The following is a 10046-nucleotide window of genomic DNA, read 5'->3' on the forward strand; positions in this document are numbered from 1 at the left end:
GCTTACATCTATTGTTGTCATTGAACCTGTATCATTTTGGATTGGTTTTGGATGCAGTGAGCTAGTTCATGATTTGGGTGATCTATAGACAAAAAGATGCCCCGGCCTTTTTCTTTCTTACCTTTTTGTGTGTGGGTGGTTCTCATTGGGAAGTAGATGAGGTTGAGTCACTCAAGATGATTGGACCTTGTGTAATGGAGACCCAGTAAAACACCAGTGAGAGAGTGATATAATTCTAGTTAATATAGTGAAAAGAGGTAAAAAAAGGTCTAAAATAACATGGAAGAAGTCATGAAGAAGGATATGTTAAGTAGAGAAGCGATAAAAAGTATAAATTTAGATAGGATGGAATGATAAAAACGAATACATATGGTACTCCTCGTTAGTTGGTAATGATTCATAGTTGACCTTAGTTAGTTGTTAAGTTGAGTTGAGTCATTCCATTCTAGAATCAATGTTATAGTTTTGTAATCATCACTCATTCAATCTAATGAAGTTGGAATGTGCAATACAGGACTTGGTTCTGCTAAAAACCTGTAGTTTAGTTAGGTTTTAACTGCTTCTATTGTTATTTCAGTCCACAACGTGAATAGACTGGCTTATAAACTGGGCTATGAATTAACCAATACTTCCAGCCTAGCTGGTTCACAGATGATAACTATTGCTTTTAGAGCCTAATTATATGAACAGAGACTATAGGAGGACTTGGGATCCCTTGTTTACGTGTACAGTTTAGCTCAGGTACCATGTGTAGTTTTGTGCCTTTTTTAGATGATGGATAACGTGAATGTAGCTGTAGTTGCATTGTTTCATTTTGAGCTAGTTTTAGAATAAACAAAATTTGCATCTTTGAGTAGCTAAAAGAAAAAAACAAAAAAAATTGAATAGTAAAAATTTACACCAGGAAGCTAGTGTATTTTGGTTGAATCTAATTCTTGCAATCCATCCTGTCCTCTTATCATGTAGAGGTTTAATGCAGCAGTTCAATAATGAGAACTGAATGCCAACATTTTTACCAATGATTCCTTCGTGTCTTTCTGAAGATAATTTTTTGGTGAATTAATCACCAGCTGTGGAATCCATAAAACGATTAGAAATGTTGCCTTCTTACACGCCTTATTTGTAGCATTACATTACCAATATGTTGAGAAGTGAACAAGGTGTTCTTATGATGTATCCTTGATGAATTTCCTAGTTAATTAAAGATTTGAGGTGTATTCTAGTATGCTATGCTGGATGTAGTTGCTATGTCTTGCTGAAGCTTTTTGTACAAATTGTTCAGGGAAAAGCACACTGGCATGCTCATTAAGTAGAGAACTGCATTCTAGGGGAAAGCTGTCCTATGTCCTTGATGGAGATAACCTTCGGCATGGACTAAACAAGGACCTTAGTTTCAAATTAGAAGATCGAACTGAAAACATACTTTTGAGTTGGTAAGTATTTTCTGTAAACAACAAACTTTTTCTACTTGGAGGTGGCTAAGGCTTGAAAGTTAGATTTTTATAAACAGATTTAAGGCACGAAATGGACGTGTGAATTGACATTCAATATAGTATGCACTGGTATATGCTTAATTTCATTTCATTAGTTTGTTTATTTATATTGTTGAAGGCTTGTATGACCAACTCAAAAAGGATGGAAATTGGATTTGGATTTTAATGGCTTACACGTCACGCATTGCTCTAGAGTTTTTATTTTTTTATGTTCTTGGTGGTTCTGTCATTTTCCTGGAGTATTGGATCATTTGAAAGAGTTTCTTGATGTGACATGAATTCGATTTTCGATACTGAGTCTTTTCTCTTTCTAAATTTTTAGATGCTTCTTTTTAGCAGCCTGCTATGATGGGTGGTGACATCTTTTACTTTCTGCAGATTAAGAGTCTTCTAGGGACAAAGGTTGAGTGGCTCTACTATATTCTTTAGGCATTCAACTCTGGTGATTTAGTTCATTATCAGGAACTATGTCATGTGCACAATGCTGCTCTGAGGGCTCAACCAGCATTAGTTAAGAATGAGAAAAAGCTGGTGGAAAAGATAAATATTCTCTGCTTGATGGAAATTATTTTCAGGTTTAGCATTTGTCTTTTTTTTTTTTTTTTGGTTCTACCTTTGATTTGTGCCAGAGGAACAAGTCTTTCCCGATACAATTGGCATAATTGATTAACTGCTACATGTTTCCTTGCAGCCGGTCATCTAATGATCGAACTATACCTTTGAGTATCATTGTAGAGCGCACAAAACTTTCTATCGAGGAGGTGGAGCATCTTCTTATGAAGAGCCTTTCTGTAAGTCCCCATGCCCTTGAAATATTAATGAAGAGTAATTGATCTTTAAATGCTTTGTGAATGTTTACTACCTTTGCGACTTTCCTACTTGGCATGTTTCTTGCAACATCAGTTCTTTTGTTTAATCACTTTTAACATTATATGTTTCTCATTAAATTATCTAGGGATTGCAAAAAAACTTATTCACACCATTTGCATCAAAGAAGAAAACTTCGTTCCCTCACCAACTACACAATTTTTGTGGAACAACTTTTGATTGAATACAAACCACTGAGAGAATTTTATTGCAGGTTCATCTGATTGAGGGCCTAATTGATCAAGTTGAGGGAACAGTGCATGTATCCTGGATGCAGCCAAGAGTATTGGGGATTCCACAGATCACATCCTTGCGCGATCGTCTGGACAATTGTAACAATTCATTAACAGAAAAGGGAAAAAAATTGGAAAGGCGACCCAAAAAAAAAAAAACAAAATTAAAAGAGACTCGTCTTTTAAGTCGCATGGGCAGTATGGCCAGCTGTATGCTTCTTTTCTTATTGCCTATTTTTGTTGAATCCTCTTCCTGAAAGGAGCAGCCTCTTGTGCTTCATGAAGTCATCGATTCCATAGTGGCATCCCTAGAGACTAATGAAAAACGGTTGTTTTACGCTTTTGAGTGGTTTATTAGACTATGTATTTGAAATTTTTCTTACACACAATCAGATGTGATTCTCTTATTGTTGTTAGAGTGCATTTCCTTTCGTGATTATCATTTTATTCTTCTTTTATATATTGCTATGTTTGAACCAGGTTAAGGTCTTCTTGTTCAGCTTCCCTTTTATTCATTTTTTTTTTTTTAAAAAAAAAGAAGAAAGTAGTGGGTGTGCTTAATAAATTGTCTGAATAGTGTTTTCGGTTGTGTTTTGAAAGGAGTTTTTGTAAAGGTGAAATTAAGGTGTATCTGGTGGGTTTACATTTGAAAGTTTTGAGCAAGTAAAAAATTGAGTACTATTTAAAGAAGATAAAAAGAAACAAAACAAAAATGGTTGAAAAAAATTGAGTTTATTATAGGTGTCACTTAACAGGTGGTGGTTTCTATATCTTGTTTTGTAACCACCAGGTCCACCAAAGATTAGGCATTATATATATATTGAAGTATTTTGTGATTTGTTTTGGAAAGTGTTTTAGTAGTAAGGACTAGGGACCATATTTTAAAATTATTTGGTAATTCTCGTCTAACAAGTATTTTCAATATTTGAACAAAATTATTTCTTGTACATTTTGTCTCTTTTCTTTTTTGGCAAATCTACTATTAAATTTGTAAAAAAACATAGTTGAAAAATGATTGTGTAACATGCTTCTTTGTACGGAGATGAATAAACCATGCGTAAGAGAATGGAAGTAGATATTTCTTTTTTATTAGATAAAATATTTTCTCGTTGCTTTTTCCTGTATGAAAAGTGTGTACAAATGCATATTTTGGAACCAGCATTTCCAAAATCCTCTTAACTTTTATGAATGATGATTATGCTTTATTTTCTTTGTTTTCACGGGTCTTCTCAAGCCCTTTAATTGGAGAGGATAATTTTTCCTTTCTCTAGTGTTTGAATATTCAAGTTTGAAAGAGCTTTGAACTAATACAGATTGAAAAAAGAAATGATCTTTAGATTAAATGAGCTGTTACAGACATATTCTCATTTAATATGTTTGGACTTACAAATCAAGTCAACTTCAACATTAGCTTCAGTATAGTAAGATGATCCCTTTTGTACACAGAGAAAACCATATAAACTAGTAGACAGTTAAAACCAAACCCAACATCGAGTGCATGTATTGCCCATGAACACATCTTGTAGAAGACCATTAGAGAAGTTCACATTGAACAAAACGATATTTGGCTATCAGTGGCAAGATCAGCCTGTAATGAGAAATTGCTGATCAAATTTTAAGATTTCATAGGCAAGAAATATAATCAAATTGAAAAATATGATTCTAACCCCAAGTTTAACAATTAAGTCTACCAAACCAATTATTACGCCATTTAATTAATAAAGATAAAATCACCACAATCAAAATAAGCAGAAAATAAACTAGACGCATTTTTTTTTTTTACGACGAAATAGATTTTTTTAGAATAACTCTTCAAAAGTAAAACCACTCTGTGAATAAACTAGCACATCAAAGTATGAAGCACAAACTAGAAGTTCCAGATTTAGTGATAAGACACCACATCACAGACCACCTCTGCCAGGCTACCAAATAATGCAAAGCAAATGACCATATGTAAATATATATATATATATATATATATAAATATATAACATCCGGCTAAATCTAGTAACAAATTAATATTAAGTTCAAGCCTGTACCACATCATGACTCAGACTAGAAGCTTTGCAACCACTACCTTGAATTTATCTTTGGTCAACCATGCAGCACCAAAATTAGGCCTACAATTAAGAGGAAGTGCTTCACTTGGAGCTTCTGCAAAAGCAAGTTGTATCTGACCAGAAGAATGATCTTTGTATTCTACCTGCAATGTTACAAAGAAAATTTCAGATTAGACTAATGTAGTTTACCTATGTTCATAAACTTATGCATTTATGCACACGTCCAGTCCAAGTGCATGTATGTACCAATATAAAGATGGACATAAAAATCTTAACGCAGCAGTCAAGAGAGTGTGTGATACAAAAAGAATGACAACATTGGAGAATTATTTGTGAGCTCAAAATTCACCATATATATATTTTGCGATTTTTTTCAGGGCCAACCACTAGAGTGTTAAGGCTTTGAACTAAAAGTCTCAACACTTTTTTTGTTTCCAAGAATTTTAGGAGGGCCACGCCCCATCCCCCTCCCTCCAGTAGTGTCTAGGGGATATTCTTCCCTCTCTTTCTCAATCAACTATCAAAACTTTTCACTGGGCTGTTTTCAAAATAGTGAATGCAACTTTCTCAGGCAGTTTAACACCCCATATACTCTTCCAAGGAAACATAGCAATGGCCTCTCAATAAACCATAATTAGACATACAAAAAACCTTACATTGGCAGCCAGCCTCCACAATCTATTCTCACACAACCCAAAAGGATAATTAAAATGCAGCAACTGCAACAAAGAATCCATTGATTCTGACTCCCAATACTGAAAAGCTACATCGAAGCATAGATTCCAATATTTGCCCCCTTGTCCCAAAATACATAAATATGAGGCAACAGAAACATCCTAATCTCAGCCAAGAAAAACATATCGAGAGATAACTTCTTCAATGCCACCTCCTGCACTATACATCATGCCAAAGACAAACTATTATACCATCCCTTACCAAATTTAACATTATTTGAGAACCTCACACATTAGTATAGATTTTTTTTCGATTCAATACACAAAATAATGGGAATCTGCTAGGTGAAAACAACTCGAGAGTCATTACTTAAGAAAAATATGTTGGCTTTTAAGAATGCCTCACTATTGGTACTCAGCTAAAATGTCCAAGACATAGAATATAGAACCAGTTCAAGTAAATCGTAATACTATGAACATGAATTCATAGTTGCTACTTTCAGTGCCTACTTGGTAAAATGATGCTTAAAAAGAAGAATATTACAGAAAAAAGGCACTTTGGGGATGCATTACTATTACCTTGAATATTGAAGCCCAATAGTAGTCATAACGGCACCGAAACTTACTTCTCTCAAGGGGGTAAAACACATGCTTGGCTTTATAATTGAACAGTCCAAGTTCACAGACCTTAGCGGACCTAAGATCCACACCTTCAAGCAGATTATACTTTATTACAGCTCACATGATGCTTAGAATTTTGAAATGAGATGAAATACTTGATCAAATGAAACTTACACAGAGCAAAAGTGTAACAAGTAATGACATTCTCAAAACAATAAAATGAAACAAAATGGACATAAACTATATCGCATGTGTTTACCTAATCAGAGTTCATATTTTCAGAACAGATTGATTATGGTAAATTTAAATGCATTAACTGAAATTCTGTTTTTCAATATTATCTTTGATCCTCTTCAACAAGGTGAAAAATCACTGATCTCTCATTAATCAAAATTAGTGCTGCAAATATCAAAAAGTTCATATGTATAGTGTCACAGTTTCCACGTCCAATCCTAAGATCTAATCTTAGATCTACGGGGTGGAGACAATGGAATTAAAAAGTAGTGCTGTATAGATCAAAAAGTTCAAATGTGAAGTATCACAGTTCCCATGTCCAATCCTTAAGGTCTCATCTTAGATCTACATGCTGAAAAATCAGTTGAAGATAAGCCATGACATGTGAAATGTCCAATAAAATTAGTTGCAAAGCATCAGCGGTTTGAGAAAATGGAGCAAGTGCATCAATCATCAAGAAGAAAGAATGAGGTAGTCGCAAACACAAGAATGGTTTAAAGAGAATAAAAAACAATAACAGGAAACATACAACAGACATAAAGTTCATCTGCTACACTTTACTTCGTAAGACAGCACATGACCACCACATCAAAAGTCTACTGAAACTTTAAGAGTTGCATAAGAAACTACAACAAAGAACAACAAACGTCCTACAACTATAGTTGTCTTTCAAGATTAACAATTTGACATAGTTTCCATAGCTAATTCCAAATAGACGGCTTGTGTTAACCTTCCCAAAAACCCAACTTAACACAGTATGATATATGGTGGAGAACCTCCTCTCAGTCATCAGAAAAGGGTTCAACAAAACCACGACAGAACTTTATATCACTGTAACAGCAGTGCAACTGTATCATGCTTTGTTTCAAAAACATGTAACTGAACTCTTTCCCTATTTCTCATTATCTGACAAGTTAACCGATGTTTCAACTTTTGCTGACATTGTCAAAAACATAGTTTAATAGTTCTCATAATTCAGCACACTATTAAAAGTAATATTTTCACATATGGGCCTTCAACTGTTCAGCACTACCAGCAAAACCTATGTTTGGTTCACGAGAAAATTAAGGGAAATTAAATGGTTCATAATTACATCCCATCAAACCAGATGTAAGTCAAATCAGGCACAAATTACATTTTCTTTTGCTAACATGCATTTTCTAAGCATTCAAAGCACCAAAAAAAAAAGAGTACATTTTTAGAAGACTCACTGCTGGAGACTATCTTGCATTGAGAGGGCACGAAAATTGGGATGCTAATTTGTGAATTCGTGGCGAAAACTGCTACAAAGCCAACCAGAAACGACATGGAAAAGAAGATAATGATAGGGAAGAGAACGGCCAGACTGCATCGCAACAATACAAAGGGGAGGCCCTTCTTTTGGCTTCTCTCGGTCTTCATGGGAGAGGCCTCCTGGGGATCCATTCAACCCAGGAAGGACTTCTGGTAGGCTATTTACGTAATTTTAATGGATGTATGGTGTTTTTTGGCTCAACGTTCCAGTCACCGGACCATTCATCCAGTGATCGGAGTTTCTATGACCAGACGGGCAAGGGACTTTTGCGGGTTTCTTTGGTTCGTCGCTGCGTGGGTAATAACTATTAAAAGGGGTGAAGTCATGAAGATATTTTTTAGTGGGAAGTGGGAACCAAGTGAGAGTTGAAAGGTTAATAAAGCCTTCTTAAGTCAAATTTGACTTTTTTTTTTTTTTTTAAGCAATCAAATTTGACTTTATTTGATAATTGTTTGAAAAATAATAATTCCCTTCACGCGCATTTATTATATTTATTTTACATCGATTGATGTAACGCATTCTAAGTAACTGTTCGTTGACATGAAATAAAAACGCGAAAAGACAGACTTAATCCGCTCATCCCAACCATATAATTTATGAGTGACAAAAGCGGACTCCAAAACCCTGAACCCCAATAGTATCTTAATTGAAGTTGTTTTAGGTTTGGATGTAGTTGGAACTTGGAAGCCTTTCAATGACATTTAGGGCATATTTAGGTGTGCGTTCGACATTTAGGGCATGTTTAGGTATGCGTTTTAGGTTCTTCTCTTCATTCAGCTATATGCCAGTTCTCTTGAATGTTTCAGGGATTGTATATTGAGCCACCACAAGACTTCAATCTTATAACTTGGAATTGCGGCAAAAAACTATTTAGAATCAACAGATCTCAATCCAACCGCAGGCAACAGGAAACCATATTCATATGAATTACTCATGAATCATTAAAATAAAGGTTGCATATGACTAAATGCCTATACCAAATTATATATGGTTGAAAGCAGCCAAGACTAACCAAAGCTTAAAGCCATGCACATTTTGGCATAGGTCACTCAACATCCAAACCAAATTACATATGATTGAAAGCTTTTGTTCCTCATGTACATATATGACACATGGCAATGATTCCAATCTACTAAATTGATTACATTTTGAAGTAGGATCAGGTTCTTATATAGGCTAAAGAGGTCATAGTTGAATTTATTTCAGTTTCACCTATTCAACAGAGGTATGCATGAATTGGTAGTTTAGTACTCACAGCGGAAAAGCAGAAGGGTCTTGCAGAACCAAAGGTCAAGAGAGGAGAAGCCAATGATTTCCCTACCATCCTTGTACCGTCAAAAATAAACAAAAAATTATAAAATAAAAAAAATAAGAAGAGAGAAGGAAAATAGGGTAGGAATTAGGAAATACATATCAGACAAAGAAACAACAATGAAGAGAATAAAGAGAAAAAATAACAAAAACTAAAAAAAGTTAGAATGAGACTGAATGATTATAGCTATCTGCAAAGAACTATTTGACATTCAAAGCCCAAGACATTTAACTTCGCATCTGACCTTCAGTAAATTATAAAAAATAAAAAATAAAAACTAAATTCTCATACATATCCACTATCAACCTTTTGGTAAAAAAACTTCCTCTAGATTAAAATTTTCACAACCTAACTAATTTAAGTTCAAAGATGTTGCACAAGAACAAATCCACAGAAAGAAGCTATTTTTTCCTTTTTTTTGTTTAAGATGACAAATCACTTCTACTACACAGAAATGAAACAGTCGAAGCAAATCCCATTGGCGAAGACTGTTAGCCATATTTATTACCTAGTCCTTTTTTAACGTCACCAAAAGAAAGAAAAGAACAACTTTTGACGATGGGTTAGCCACAATGACATCCTGCTAAAATCAAATTCAAACCCCAAAACTGCAAAAACCGATCAATCTTCATTCATCACCCTTTCAACAACACTGCCCCCAAGCTCCAAGACCTTCCAACATGTTCCATCATTCATGAGATCCCTACAAGAATTTAAAACATTTAGCCCTTAACAATATAAAAATGAAAAAAAAAAACAAAACATGCTAAATAACTGCAATAATTGATTTGGAAATACATGGTAGGAACGGTAAATAGATAGGTACCTCTTGTAGTCGAAAGAGGCGTCCATCTATTCAACACTTAATAAAACCATACAAAAATCATTCCACAAGTTCAGTACTTATAAAAACCATACACCATTCCAACTATTCCATACTTACAAAAACTATACACCATTCCAACTAATTGATACTACAAAAACTGTACACTACCATTAGACAACTACATACTCAAAAGGTAGTATCATCTACTAAAAGCACTAGTTGAACAAAAAAGAGTAGTGCTTTCAAAAAGAAACAAAACAGGATGTTCAATCACCTAGTTGAAGAGGTTAAAACTTGTATCCTGCAGCAAAACAAATTTATAAGTTAGCAAATTAAACAAACTTGCGTAAATTATAAAAAGCTTTAAAAAAAATGAAAAAATAAGGGAGACAAGCAAGTAAATAATTTCTTTTGACAATGGACCAAAAAAAA

General features: G+C 34.3%; 2 long non-coding RNA genes across 2 annotated transcripts; one reads left to right on the plus strand and one right to left on the minus strand.

The window, feature by feature from the left end:
- Window positions 1-1151: 1151 nt before the first annotated feature.
- LOC132188437 (uncharacterized) lies at window positions 1152-3072 on the plus strand. Its single transcript, XR_009440883.1, has 3 exons — window positions 1152-1433; window positions 1872-2284; window positions 2575-3072. It is a non-coding gene; the product is annotated as an uncharacterized LOC132188437 (long non-coding RNA).
- A 1660-nt stretch (window positions 3073-4732) lies between these two features.
- Window positions 4733-7425, minus strand: LOC132186069 (uncharacterized). Its single transcript, XR_009440701.1, has 3 exons — window positions 7394-7425; window positions 5907-6037; window positions 4733-4796 (listed from the first exon to the last, which is right to left on the minus strand). It is a non-coding gene; the product is annotated as an uncharacterized LOC132186069 (long non-coding RNA).
- Between the last annotated feature and the right edge of the window lie 2621 nt (window positions 7426-10046).

This window comes from Corylus avellana, chromosome ca7 (genome assembly GCF_901000735.1).
Source record: "Corylus avellana chromosome ca7, CavTom2PMs-1.0".
Taxonomy (NCBI): domain Eukaryota; kingdom Viridiplantae; phylum Streptophyta; class Magnoliopsida; order Fagales; family Betulaceae; genus Corylus; species Corylus avellana.